Source organism: Rutidosis leptorrhynchoides, chromosome 9 (genome assembly GCF_046630445.1).
Source record: "Rutidosis leptorrhynchoides isolate AG116_Rl617_1_P2 chromosome 9, CSIRO_AGI_Rlap_v1, whole genome shotgun sequence".
Classification (NCBI taxonomy): domain Eukaryota; kingdom Viridiplantae; phylum Streptophyta; class Magnoliopsida; order Asterales; family Asteraceae; genus Rutidosis; species Rutidosis leptorrhynchoides.
In genome coordinates, this window is record NC_092341.1 from 321,691,024 (window position 1) to 321,705,160 (window position 14,137).

The 14,137-nt window shown below is 38.2% G+C and overlaps 1 long non-coding RNA gene across 3 annotated transcripts; it reads left to right on the plus strand.

Moving 5' to 3' along the window:
- Positions 1-546: 546 nt before the first annotated feature.
- LOC139866634 (uncharacterized) lies at positions 547-13,085 on the plus strand. Of its 3 annotated transcripts, XR_011765512.1 has the most exons (10): positions 547-709; positions 799-1,053; positions 1,369-1,472; positions 1,602-1,842; positions 2,159-2,220; positions 11,899-11,964; positions 12,116-12,235; positions 12,353-12,451; positions 12,732-12,773; positions 12,857-13,085. It is a non-coding gene; the product is annotated as an uncharacterized lncRNA (long non-coding RNA). The 3 variants fall into 3 exon arrangements; XR_011765511.1 differs by having other exon boundaries at positions 1,602-2,220; XR_011765513.1 differs by lacking the exon at positions 12,857-13,085 and having other exon boundaries at positions 1,602-2,220; positions 12,703-12,746.
- The last annotated feature ends 1,052 nt before the right edge of the window (positions 13,086-14,137 follow it).

A 14,137-nucleotide genomic window follows, 5' to 3' on the forward strand; every position in this document is an offset into this window, starting at 1 on the left:
TTGGATAGCGATTACAACAGTGCCGGCGATGATTTGAAGTGCATCGCCTCAAACCCCAAATTGGCGACGGGTTACAGCAATAAATCGAAAAGATAGTGATGCGATTGTAATATATCAGATCTTAAAAAAAAAAAAAAAAATATATCAGATCTTCAATCGATTTTAAGTAATAGTAGATGGTAGGAAAGAAATTACATCGGTTGTGATATTAGGGGAAGAAATTGATAGAAACTGCAGCGGTTTGTTTTATTTTTTGCATATCAATTCGAGGGTATGAGGGTAATAAAGACACGTAACTGCCAACTGAATACTTAAATGACGCCATACCTATTTTAAAGGGCTGAGATTAATTTGGCAAAAACTCATCTAATGGTAAGAATTTGGCCATGTAAACATTTTTAAAATTTTATAGCATCATAATTTTTTTTTTTCTAATTATAGATTAGAGAGATTACTTTACTCGTTAATAAACTTCGTTTTTTCTCCTAAATGCTCAGTAATAAAGATTCTAATCCCGCTTCTTCTGTATCTTCTGATAAGTTCAACGGTCCCCAAATTTTAGGGTTTTTATTTGTGAAAATACTTTTTCTGTCTCTCTATGCGATTCTCTTGAATCAAACTCTAATCGATCCCTTCGTTCCGTAATTTCCTACTGAAGAATCCTTATAGCTTCGTTCTGTAATCGATCGATTCATCTACAGGACTACAGGTAAATCAATCGGTTTGGACAATATCTCTGTAATTCGAATTCACAATTTCAATTTGGTTATCAATCAATCGTGTTTATCAATCATATAGGTACTGATACAGATACGACCTATATAACACGAGAATATATATATATATTCGAGCGATGCGAGGCTTCACGGTGATGTGGCAGTGAGGATTGATATTCATTGCGTCCGGTGAATCAAAAGCGAGTGGAGCTCGTCTCTGTTGCTAATGGCTGGTTGTTAATTGCAGTTGCTAATGACTTGGCTAAAATGGTTGAAAACTTAAAAATGGCTCTCCATAGGGTTCTAAAACCTCGGTGGTACTTGCTACCTGAATTCCGTACGTACATATGCACTTGTATCTATATGCTCCACTATTTTAACCTATTTTTTTCTATCTGGTCTATTTGATGTAGAATTGTAGTGTATACTTCAGTTGTGACATAAGATTATCATAATTTTGAGTATTTGAATCATTATGTTTCTAATGTTTTTGCATGTGATCTAGTTTAAAATATTTGTTGATACCTTGAATTTTCCCCAATTAGAGTGTTATTATTATTATTATTATTGATTCACTGTTATGTGAAGGAAATCTCAACACTTGTTGATTTTGATTGTTACATGAATTCATTTGTTTAATTGTTTGTTATAGGATTTTAGGTGATTCTATTTTGCAGCTGGAAAAAGGAGTGATTGACCATGAGTCTTAGGGATAGAGTTTGTAATACCTGATGTATTGGATTGCTAAATACTAAGGTTAGTTCCCTCAGTTCACTACTACGGCACCTTTCAATTTTATAGACTGCTGCTAGTTATCATGCTATAGCAATTGCCTTTTTCTTGATGAAATCCTTGAATATTCAACATGAGCAAACCACTCTGCAGATTCTTCAAACAAAACTTGGACTCGAAGATCTCCGTACGTAGGTACCTAAATAATTTAGAAGCACTTTTTGATACTTCAAGAATTGTGTAATGGTTTGTACTGATTTTTTTCCAATGAGCATGTAAGATATTGTAGGAGGAAGCTGCATGGCTTGAAAACTTTGAGTCTAAAGCTCTAGAACACCAAGAAGTTGCATGCAATGGTACCCCATAGCCCGATGCCTAGTGAAGGTCATTTGGGGTATAGATGCAAACATACTAGCACTTCTCATTTCCATTTAGTACTAAATTAAATTAATTAAGATGCTTTAATTCACACTGATGATCGAGTTGGGTGGACATATTAAGGTTAGTTCCCTCAGTTCACTACTACGGTAACACATGGAAGGATCTATTTTCACTGATATCTTGATGCATATCTGATGTCTTTTGTGTTGCAAAGCCTGTGGGCTTTTGTTTCATTTATCTCGTTGTATTACAATTCGATTGTTATGTTCTATTTGGCCACGATTCTCTACATTATATCCTTTTACCTGTTTTGCTTACTGCTTTTTCAGTACATTCTTGTTTCTGAAGAGGATGAAGATGCTATAATTGTTGAACCGTCCAATCGTGGAAAGTGAGACCCATATACATTCCCTTTTTAGTATTTTTTTTTATTTTTCTTTTTGATTGTAGCGACCCCGACAAATCGTCAAATGACGGCGTCATCTACGTATGGTCCCATTACATGGTCGTAAGTCTTTATAACGAAGTTTGACCGAAAAATATGTCGCATTCATTTCATAAATAAGGATGTTTCAAAGTTTACAAAAGTAGTTTCCATAACAAGTACATAACAATGTTTAAAGTTTGTATGAAACACGTGCGACACAATTAAAAGTAGTCAAAAAGACGCTCCACGTATGCAAGTATACTCGACATCCAATGCATGTATCAAAAAGTATGAGCGGAAGCATGTATCACCTAAGTTCAAGGACCTGAGAAAAACATAGAGAATCTGTCAACGAAAACGTTGGTGAAATCATAGGTTTAAATAAGTAAGTGAGTAATAGTAAGTTGAACCACAAGATTTGCAACATCGATAAAGTCATAGTACATTCTAAAAGTTAATATTCACGAGCACTCAATTATCAAAGCTTAACATTCCGTCCGTTGAACCCCGTAATAATAGTGTTAGAACATACACTGTTTCCCGAAAATATATTTCACCCGTAGACGGTAGCGAACCGTCCGAAGTGAGGGTTTGTCAAACCCATATGGCCATATAACATAAGTTCTCGCTTACACCATCTGATGAAACTAATGATAATCGAATTGAGGATTTGTGTTCAAACTCGTATGTAGAATGTTTTTTTTTCCCTGTACTTGTGTTCACGTAGTTTAAAAGAACGTTTATGTTTTCTCATCCCAAAAGTAAGTTCAAAAAGAGTAAAAGTGGGACTATGATCTCACCTTGTATGCACGAATCAAAAAGTACTTCGACAAGTAACGTGTGCAAAGAACAATGCTAATCTTGACCTAAACAAATAGGTTGTATCAATAACGATAGTCACGAAGGGTCAAAGATGTTCAATTAGTCCTATGGCTCAATACGACTCGATTAATATAGCATGTGAATCAAATCATCAAGTTTTATGCAAGACACAAGTATAAAAGCATGTTAGAAAGATTGCGTAATTAATTGGTTAAGTTTGACAAAAAGTCAAACTTGGTCGGTCAAAGTCAACGAAAAAGTCAACATGTTCGGGTCGGGTCCCGAACAAATTTTCTATGCTAATTATTCATATATAAGCATGTTAGAACAAATTGCATGTGAATTGGAGGTCTAGAACGTGCCAAACATTTTTCACATTTGGGACAAGGAGGTCAGAACCTGGCCCCCTTATATGTCGCGCCGCGACAGGAAGGGGCCGCGCCGCGGCAAAGGCCTGGTGCTGGTGCCTGGCCAGTCCCAAATGTTCAAGTCTCAATCCAAAACCTTTTTGTGCATAAAACACAAACCGCTAACACTTAGGACTCGCACCTTATATCGTTGGAAAGCTCTTCTGACGTAGAATGCAACTAAACACAATTCATCAATCAAAAACCTCATTTGTAACAACCGAGTTTTCAAACCAAGTGATCATTCAATGCACACATTAATGCTTCAAACTCACCAATGCACATTTAATGATTCGGGCATTCAATGCATACATATGACATGCCATTTTGTAGGTAATTGAGCATACAACACAACCTAACACTTACAATTAGCATTTCGTGTCATTTAAAGCATCAAAAGTCCATTTCTGGTTCATGAAACCCTAACTCAAATTCACCAAATTTCATAATCAAGTTTAGAAGGTTTCTTTAACCAAACCATACATCATAACGAAGCTAGTAACACTAGGAATAAGATTAAAACATGAACTCTTAGTATCAAACAACATATGAACACTCAAAATTCAAGATTAAGCATGTGAACTTTCAATATGAACTAGTTACATCAAAATAGCAAGAACAAGCATACAAAACACATAATCATACTAGACTTGAGCCATAGACACTAATTAACAACTTTATAACTCAAAAATCTCAAGAACACATAAAATTAGTGATTTTAGAAAGTTACCCAAAATTGATGAAATCGGTATGGAATCGAAGAGGAGATCACGAGGAGTTCAAATATGTAATTTGTTTTGATTGAATCCTTCTTGAACGAATTTGGATGATGATTTCCTTTTGATGAAATTAGAGAAAAATATGGAAGTATTTTAGAAAAAGAGAAATGAATGGATAATGGTGAGGAGGTGGTTGACTTAGTCAAAAGCTAGTCACCACTTTGGTGTTTTGGCGAAACTAGTCCCTCGAGTTCGGTTGCGGGTGCGTTAAATTACCTAAACATGATAATTTAAAACGCGTATTAACGAGATGTGTTATAAACATATAACGGAACTTAAATAGTTAAACGGAAAATTGACGGAAAAAGGCGGGATGTTACATTACCTACACCTTAAAAGAAATTTCGTCCCGAAATTTAGGTAGGCGTAGTGGTCGTTGTTTCTTCCTCGTAATCTGACGTTTCCGGAACCGGGAATAGATGAGGGTGTTTCTTTCGCATTTGATCTTCTCTTTCCCAAGTAAACTCGGGTCCCCTTTTGGCGTTCCAACGGACCTTAACAATCGGGATCCGGCTTTGTTTTAATTCCTTCTCGACGTAGTCCACAATTTCAACCGGTTCCTCCACAAAATGGAGTTTGTCATTAATAGTAAGTTCCTCGAGAGGGACGACGATATCGGGCTCGGCAAGACATTTCTTCAAGTTAGATACATGAAATGTAGGGTGGACGGAGCTTAGTTGAGGCGGAAGATCCAAACGATACGCAACGGTTCCAACACGCTCTAAGATTTCGAAAGGACCAACGTACCGCGGATTTAGTTTCCCACGTTTCCCAAAACGGATGACACCTTTCCAAGGTGCGACTTTTAACATGACACGGTCACCGACTTGAAATTCGAGGTCTTTGCGTCTTTTGTCGGTATAGCATTTTTGGCGACTCCGGGCCGTCCGAAGCCTATCTCGGATTTGAAGAATCTTCTCGGTGGTTTCGTGAATGAGTTCGGGCCCGGAAATTTGCACGTCACCCACTTCGGCCCAACAAAGAGGAGAGCGACATTTTCGACCATATAACGCTTCAAAAGGTGCGGCCTTAATACTCGCGTGATAACTATTGTTGTAAGAGAATTCGGCGAGAGGTAAGTGATTGTCCCAAGCTTTTCCAAAATCAACAACGCAGGCTCGTAACATATCCTCTAAGGTTTGTATTGTACGTTCACTTTGCCCATCGGTTTGGGGATGATATGCGGTGCTCATGTCCAAACGCGTTCCCAACGCTTCTTGTAACGTACGCCAAAATCTAGAAACGAAACGACCATCTCGGTCGGAGATAATCGATAACGGTACTCCGTGTCGGGCTACAATCTCTTTAATGTAAAGTCGTGCAAGTTTCTCCATTTTGTCGGTTTCTTTCATGGCGAGAAAGTGCGCGGATTTGGTGAGACGGTCAACAATGACCCAAATTGTATCATAACCGCCCGACGTTTTCGGTAGTTTGGTGATAAAATCCATCGTGATCCTTTCCCACTTCCATTGCGGGATCTCGGGTTGTTGAAGTAACCCGGACGGTCTTTGGTGTTCGGCTTTGACTTTAGCGCAAGTCAAACATTTGGCGACGTATCTAGCAACCTCCTTTTTGATGTTCGGCCACCAATATTGTTCTTTAAGGTCATGGTACATCTTATTGGCGCCGGGATGAATCGAGTATCGCGATTTGTGGGCTTCGTCTAGGATGAGGTTTCGTAGATCGCCATATCTAGGCACCCAAATTTTTCCGGCGTAATATCGAAGTCCGGTCTCCTTAACTTCGAATCGGGAGACGAGAATGTTTAAAAGTTCGCGTGCGATGTTGTTGTCCTTAAGAGCTTCATCTTGGGCTACCCGAATTTGGCTATTAAGGTTGGAGTGGATGGTGATATTCAAAGCTCGGACACGAAGAGGCACCGCTCTTTCCTTTCGACTTAAGGCATCGGCCACTACATTTGCCTTCCCGGGGTGGTAACGAAGCTCGCAATTATAATCGTTCAAGGTCTCAATCCACCTTCGTTGTCTCATGTTTAGTTGCTTTTGATCGAAGATATGTTGGAGACTTTTGTGATCGGTAAAGATGGTACTTTTGGTACCAAGAAGATGATGTCTCCATAACTTAAGTGCAAAGATGACGGCACCGAGTTCAAGATCATGTGTCGTGTAGTTTCGTTCGTGGACTTTGAGTTGTCGAGAGGCATAAGCAATGACTTTCTTTCGTTGCATTAATACGCATCCATAACCGTTTTTCGAGGCATCACAATATACAACAAAATCATCATTGCCTTCGGGAAGTGACAAGATAGGAGCGGTGGTTAGCTTAGTTTTCAAGATTTGAAAAGCGGTTTCTTGTTCGGATGACCAAATGAACTTTCGTTCCTTGTGAGTTAACGCGGTTAGAGGGCGAGCGATTAAGGAGAAATCCTTGATGAATTTACGATAGTATCCGGCGAGACCTAAGAATTGACGAATTTGAGTAGGAGTAGTAGGAGTCTCCCATTTACTAATGGCTTCGATTTTTGCGGGATCGACTTTAATGCCTTGATCACTTACAACGTGACCGAGGAATTGAACTTCCTTCAACCAAAATTCACACTTGGAGAACTTGGCATAGAGTTGTTCTTTTCTCAAGAGTTCAAGCACGAGTCGGAGATGTTCTTTGTGTTCCTCTTCGTTTTTAGAATAGATCAAAATATCATAGATGAACACGATAACGAATTTGTCGAGGTAAGGTTTGCACACGCGGTTCATGAGATCCATGAACACCGCCGGTGCGTTAGTGAGACCGAAAGGCATGACAAGGAACTCATAACTACCATAACGAGTCCGGAAGGCGGTTTTGGAGACATCTTCCCCTTTAACCCTTAGTTGATGATAACCCGAACGGAGATCGATTTTTGAGTATACACAAGAACCTTGTAGTTGATCAAAGAGGTCATCAATGCGAGGAAGATGATATCGGTTCTTAACCGTCAATTTGTTTAGTTCACGATAATCAATGCACATTCGTAGGGATCCGTCTTTGTTCTTGACGAACAAAATCAGAGCGCCCCATGGTGAATGGCTAGGTTGAATGAAACCACGGTCAAGTAGCTCTTGGATTTGACTTTGCAATTCTTGTAATTCGGATGGAGCGAGTCTATACGGTGCACGCGCTACGGGTGCGGCTCCTGGAATAAGATCGATTTGAAATTCAACCGGTCGATGAGGTGGAAGACCCGGTAATTCGTCGGGAAATACATCGGAAAAGTCACTAACAATTGGCACATCTTCGATGCGCTTTTCGTCAGCCTCGACTTTCTTAACGTGAGCAAGAATCGCGAAACAACCCTTGCGAAGTAGCTTTCGAACTTTAAGGCACGAAACGAGATTGAGTCCGGTGCAATTTTTGTCGCCATAGACAATCAATGGTTCACCATTCTCGATAGGAATTCGGATTGCGTGAAGATCGCAAAGAATGTGAGATTTATTTTTGACCATCCAATTCATACCGATTATTACATCAAAACTCCCTAATTCCATGGGTATCAAGTCAATTTCAAATTCCTTACCCAAAATGTTCAAAGTACACCCCCGGTAATATGTGTCGGCACTTAAGAGTTTTTCGTCGACCACTTCGATGGAATAAGTAGTATCTAAAGGGTGTGGTGGAGTGCAAAGGGTAGGAGCCAAAGTCTTAGACACAAAACATTTATCGGCACCCGAATCGAATAAGCAAGTAACATAAGAGTTGTTGAGAAGAAACGTACCCGTGACTAGTTCATTGTCATCTCGGGCTTCCTCGGTGTTGATGTTAAAGGCTCGGCCTCGGTTGTTGGGGTTGGCTTTCTTTTTCGGGCATTCGTTCTTATAATGGCCCGTTTGGCCACATTCGTAACAAGTGACCGTTTTTGGAGGATTGGGCCCCTTTCGAGCAATGGGGGCGGCGCTTGTGCAATTGTTGGCCCTATGACCAACACCTTGGCAACGGTGACAAACTAGCTTGTTACATTCGCCGTGATGACGCTTGTGGCATTTGTTGCAAAAAGGTAAGTTTCCGACATAACCCTTCTTGCCGTCGTTGTTGAAAGGCTTTTTGGTGAAGGTGTTGTTGTTGTAGTTGGTTGATGGAGTGGCTTCCCATTTCCTTTTGTTGCCACCCGACTTGTCCTCGGCCTTAGGAGCCGGCACTACGATTTCGTCAACCGTTTCGATTAATTGGCGGGCCATGTTCATAGCGGCTTGATGAGTAGCGGGTTTGGATGACATCACCCCTTGTTTGATGCTTTTTGGAAGACCGAGCATGTAGAGCTCAATCCTTTGAGATTCGGGGTTAACAAGATTAGGACACATCAAGGATAGTTCGGCGAAGCGTTGATTATAAGCTTTAAGATCGTTTCCGACCGCTTTCAAAGCTCTTAGTTCTTCCTCAAGCTTTCGGGTTTCTTCGCGCGAAAAATATTCAACAATCATCTTTTCCCTTAGATCGGCCCAATAGAGGGCATGAGCTTCATCGGTACCCACCGATTGAACATAGGTGTTCCACCATGTTAGAGCAATTCCGGAGAAAGTGTGGGTGGAGTATTTGACCTTGTCTTGATCCCGACAACCGCTTATGCTAAAGACGGCCTCGGTTTGTTCAAACCAACGAGTAAGCACAACCGGTCCCCCGGTTCCATCATAAGTGTGAGGTTTGCACCCCATGAAAGCTTTGTAGGAGCACCCTTCGCTAGAGTTACCGGCTCCTTGGTTGTTGTTGTTGTTATTATTATTGTTGTTGTTGGACGAGTGACCGGCCATGGCCGCATCCACGGCGGTGGCTATCATACGTTGCAAAGCTTGTTCGGGAGTTTCATTGCGTCGTACACGGCGAGGAAGCATTGTTCCTTCAAAACAAAAGAATACCGTTGGTTAGTATTCTAAATAATACTAACCGTGATATGGAATAAAGATAAAGAGAAAATTATCCTTGACTCGCCTTAAATTCTTTATGTCATAATGTCGGTATGTTCATATGAGTCACCGTAATATAATTTCCGGGAATTATATTACCCTAATTCATATGTGCATTCGACATTACATCATATAGTCAAGGTGGCGTGTCAATTAAATTATACAACGCAAGATTTTAGATAGAATAAGAGTAGATATGAGTAAGAGAGCTCGAGTATAAATGCACATGTAGTCAAGTAATTCTTATGTCAAGTCTATATGCCGGTTGTAGTCTAGACCCACCAATGTACCCTATGACTCGGGGTTGACACCAATGAACTCTAAATCCCTACAACCAAGGCTCTGATACCACTTGTAGCGACCCCGACAAATCGTCAAATGACGGCGTCATCTACGTATGGTCCCATTACATGGTCGTAAGTCTTTATAACGAAGTTTGACCGAAAAATATGTCGCATTTATTTCATAAATAAGGATGTTTCAAAGTTTACAAAAGTAGTTTCCATAACAAGTACATAACAATGTTTAAAGTTTGTATGAAACACGTGCGACACAATTTAAAGTAGTCAAAAAGACGCTCCACGTATGCAAGTATACTCGACATCCAATGCATGTATCAAAAAGTATGAGCGGAAGCATGTATCACCTAAGTTCAAGGACCTGAGAAAAACATAGAGAATCTGTCAACGAAAACGTTGGTGAAATCATAGGTTTAAATAAGTAAGTGAGTAATAGTAAGTTGAACCACAAGATTTGCAACATCGATAAAGTCATAGTACATTCTAAAAGTTAATATTCACGAGCACTCAATTATCAAAGCTTAACATTCCGTCCGTTGAACCCCGTAATAATAGTGTTAGAACATACACTGTTTCCCGAAAATATATTTCACCCGTAGACGGTAGCGAACCGTCCGAAGTGAGGGTTTGTCAAACCCATATGGCCATATAACATAAGTTCTCGCTTACACCATCTGATGAAACTAATGATAATCGAATTGAGGATTTGTGTTCAAACTCGTATGTAGAATGTTTTTTTTCCTTGTACTTGTGTTCACGTAGTTTAAAAGAACGTTTATGTTTTCTCATCCCAAAAGTAAGTTCAAAAAGAGTAAAAGTGGGACTATGATCTCACCTTGTATGCACGAATCAAAAAGTACTTCGACAAGTAACGTGTGCAAAGAACAATGCTAATCTTGACCTAAACAAATAGGTTGTATCAATAACGATAGTCACGAAGGGTCAAAGATGTTCAATTAGTCCTATGGCTCAATACGACTCGATTAATATAGCATGTGAATCAAATCATCAAGTTTTATGCAAGACACAAGTATAAAAGCATGTTAGAAAGATTGTGTAATTAATTGGTTAAGTTTGACAAAAAGTCAAACTTGGTCGGTCAAAGTCAACGAAAAAGTCAACATGTTCGGGTCGGGTCCCGAACAAATTTTCTATGCTAATTATTCATATATAAGCATGTTAGAACAAATTGCATGTGAATTGGAGGTCTAGAACGTGCCAAACATTTTTCACATTTGGGACAAGGAGGTCAGAACCTGGCCCCCTTATATGTCGCGCCGCGACAGGAAGGGGCCGCGCCGCGGCAAAGGCCGGGTGCTGGTGCCTGGCCAGTCCCAAATGTTCAAGTCTCAATCCAAAACCTTTTTGTGCATAAAACACAAACCGCTAACACTTAGGACTCGCACCTTATATCGTTGGAAAGCTCTTCTGACGTAGAATGCAACTAAACACAATTCATCAATCAAAAACCTCATTTGTAACAACCGAGTTTTCAAACCAAGTGATCATTCAATGCACACATTAATGCTTCAAACTCACCAATGCACATTTAATGATTCGGGCATTCAATGCATACATATGACATGCCATTTTGTAGGTAATTGAGCATACAACACAACCTAACACTTACAATTAGCATTTCGTGTCATTTAAAGCATCAAAAGTCCATTTCTGGTTCATGAAACCCTAACTCAAATTCACCAAATTTCATAATCAAGTTTAGAAGGTTTCTTTAACCAAACCATACATCATAACGAAGCTAGTAACACTAGGAATAAGATTAAAACATGAACTCTTAGCATCAAACAACATATGAACACTCAAAATTCAAGATTAAGCATGTGAACTTTCAATATGAACTAGTTACATCAAAATAGCAAGAACAAGCATACAAAACACATAATCATACTAGACTTGAGCCATAGACACTAATTAACAACTTTATAACTCAAAAATCTCAAGAACACATAAAATTAGTGATTTTAGAAAGTTACCCAAAATTGATGAAATCGGTATGGAATCGAAGAGGAGATCACGAGGAGTTCAAATATGTAATTTGTTTTGATTGAATCCTTCTTGAACGAATTTGGATGATGATTTCCTTTTGATGAAATTAGAGAAAAATATGGAAGTATTTTAGAAAAAGAGAAATGAATGGATAATGGTGAGGAGGTGGTTGACTTAGTCAAAAGCTAGTCACCACTTTGGTGTTTTGGCGAAACTAGTCCCTCGAGTTCGGTTGCGGGTGCGTTAAATTACCTAAACATGATAATTTAAAACGCGTATTAACGAGATGTGTTATAAACATATAACGGAACTTAAATAGTTAAACGGAAAATTGACGGAAAAAGGCGGGATGTTACATTGATCTGATCTATCTTATATTTCTATATAATCTTTTACCTTTATTCACTTCTCAAATTATATGGAAATTATGCAGGTATTGTGTTGTTTTTGATCCGCTTGATGGATCCTCCAACACGACTGTGGTGTTTCCATAGGAACTGTATATATCCCATCTGAACTATATAACCTTTTAACTTTTATTTATTTTCTTTTACATATTTTATTTTGTAGTGTGATATTCTGGATTTACATTTTTAAAGATAATTTGTTATCTACTTAATGAGCTCATTGAGAAATCCATTTGTTTTCAGCTTGTGTTAAGTACTGGATTGGTGTGAATGGGTTTACCCTTTATCCATCCCTTGTAGAGTTTATACTCACCCACCCATACATTATAAATCATCTGCAAAATCTCCAAGGTATATCAGAAGGTATATATTTATATTGTTATAGGAATTGTTTAAGATTTAATGTGAAAGGTTTTTGAGTATAACTTGTTGATTCTTGTTCTATATGGATTAAATTATGTTTCATTATATTTGTTACAGTATGATTGCTAGTATGGTTGCTGATATTCATCGGGCCTTACTTTACGGGGGTGTTTTTTTGTACCCTGCTGATAAGAAGAGCCCAAGTGGGAAACTAAGGTACTTGATGGAACTTATTGTATACTTGTATGGTATTCTCTTAATTATGTCAATATGGCCTTAAATGGGAACCTAAGGTGCAGTTAATAGAACATTTAATACTGTATACTGTATTCTCTTGATTATGTTAACATGGTTTGTGGTGGTTGGATCAAATACTCATCTTGACCCAAAGAAAATCTGTTTGTATGCTAAGTTAAGTGTAACCATAATTGCTACACTTTCTTTATCAAGCTCTCTACTTGATGCAGGTGAACCAATGTGCTGCAAATGCATAGAGGTGGAGAGACAGTTTGAATCTGGGCCCAGTTAATGTCATAAAGTGAGTCAACGTTCTTAACTTTAACTCCTTTCAGTATCATTTACTGTATTAAAGGAATCTGCCAATTTGATGTTCCGTTGCAGGTGACATAATTCGTTAATTTTCTTGTTCCGAACATTTAGGAGCTAAAGCCTAAAAGGGAAGTGGCATACTCAGAGATCATATGTGGGTTGGTAAAATTTTCAGCTTAGCCAAGAAGATATAAGTGTTCTGTTTATGGTTTTCCGTTGACTATTGTATTCGGATCTTACAATTGAGAGTAGAAAAACTATTTGTCATTCCTTTTTAATGAAGATGAAATTTTATGTTCAATGCTTGGTTTGGTTATATATTTGATTACTGTAGAACATAATCGCAATAGAGGTAGCAAATTTTAACAATTGTCACCATGTTTTGGCAAATGAGGGAATTGACCAATTTTTAGTCACAAATGGTCAAAATGAGTGACCACTTTTTGGTCACTAACAATCGATGTGAGTGACCATTTTTTAGTCATTAACGGTCAATATGAGTGACCACGTTTTATTCACAACGATCAAAATGAGTGACTACTTTTTGATCACAAATGTCCAATGTGAGTGACCATTTTTTGGTCATAAATGTTCAATGTTAGTGACCACTTTTTGGTCACAAACCTTCAAGATGAGTGACCACTTTTTGGTCACAAACAACCAAAGTGAGTGACCATATTTTAGTCACTAATAATAGTGATCATAAAAAGTGACCATGATATGTTAGTCATTATAGTGACCAATTTGATATTTTGGTCACTAATTTAAATTTGTGACGGACCTATAGTGACGAAGAGTGACCAACTAATTTTGGTCACTAATTTAACTTAGTGACCATTTTTGTAAGGTTAGTGACCATTTAACTTAGTGACCAACTAAAGGCCTTTTTTCTTGTAGTGATTGTAGGTTTATAAAAAAAAAACCGTGATGTCACTCTGAGTTAGAATCACATGTAACAATTTAGATATTCTGACATATTTAAATTTAAAAATTTTCGTATTTAAAGAAGTCTACATGTTAACAATCTCTAAGATACAACACCACTACTTTTCATGTATACCTATGTATTTATTCGATGAGAATTGCATGTCTGTTTTGTCCACTTTCTTCATCACCCTTTAGAAAAATGAGAAACGTAAGATGTAATTCAAATATAAGATTAACTTGTTTATTTTTTGTTCAAATATAAGAGAAACTTGTTTATTTTTTGTAGAGTTAAAATTGTTTCATTCTTCACCACTAATTTTCGTGTGTACAACTTATGAGACATGTAAGATGTAATAATCCGTATATATAAGAGAAACTTGTTTATTTATTGTAGACTTAAAACTTGTTTCGTTCTTCTCTAGTTCA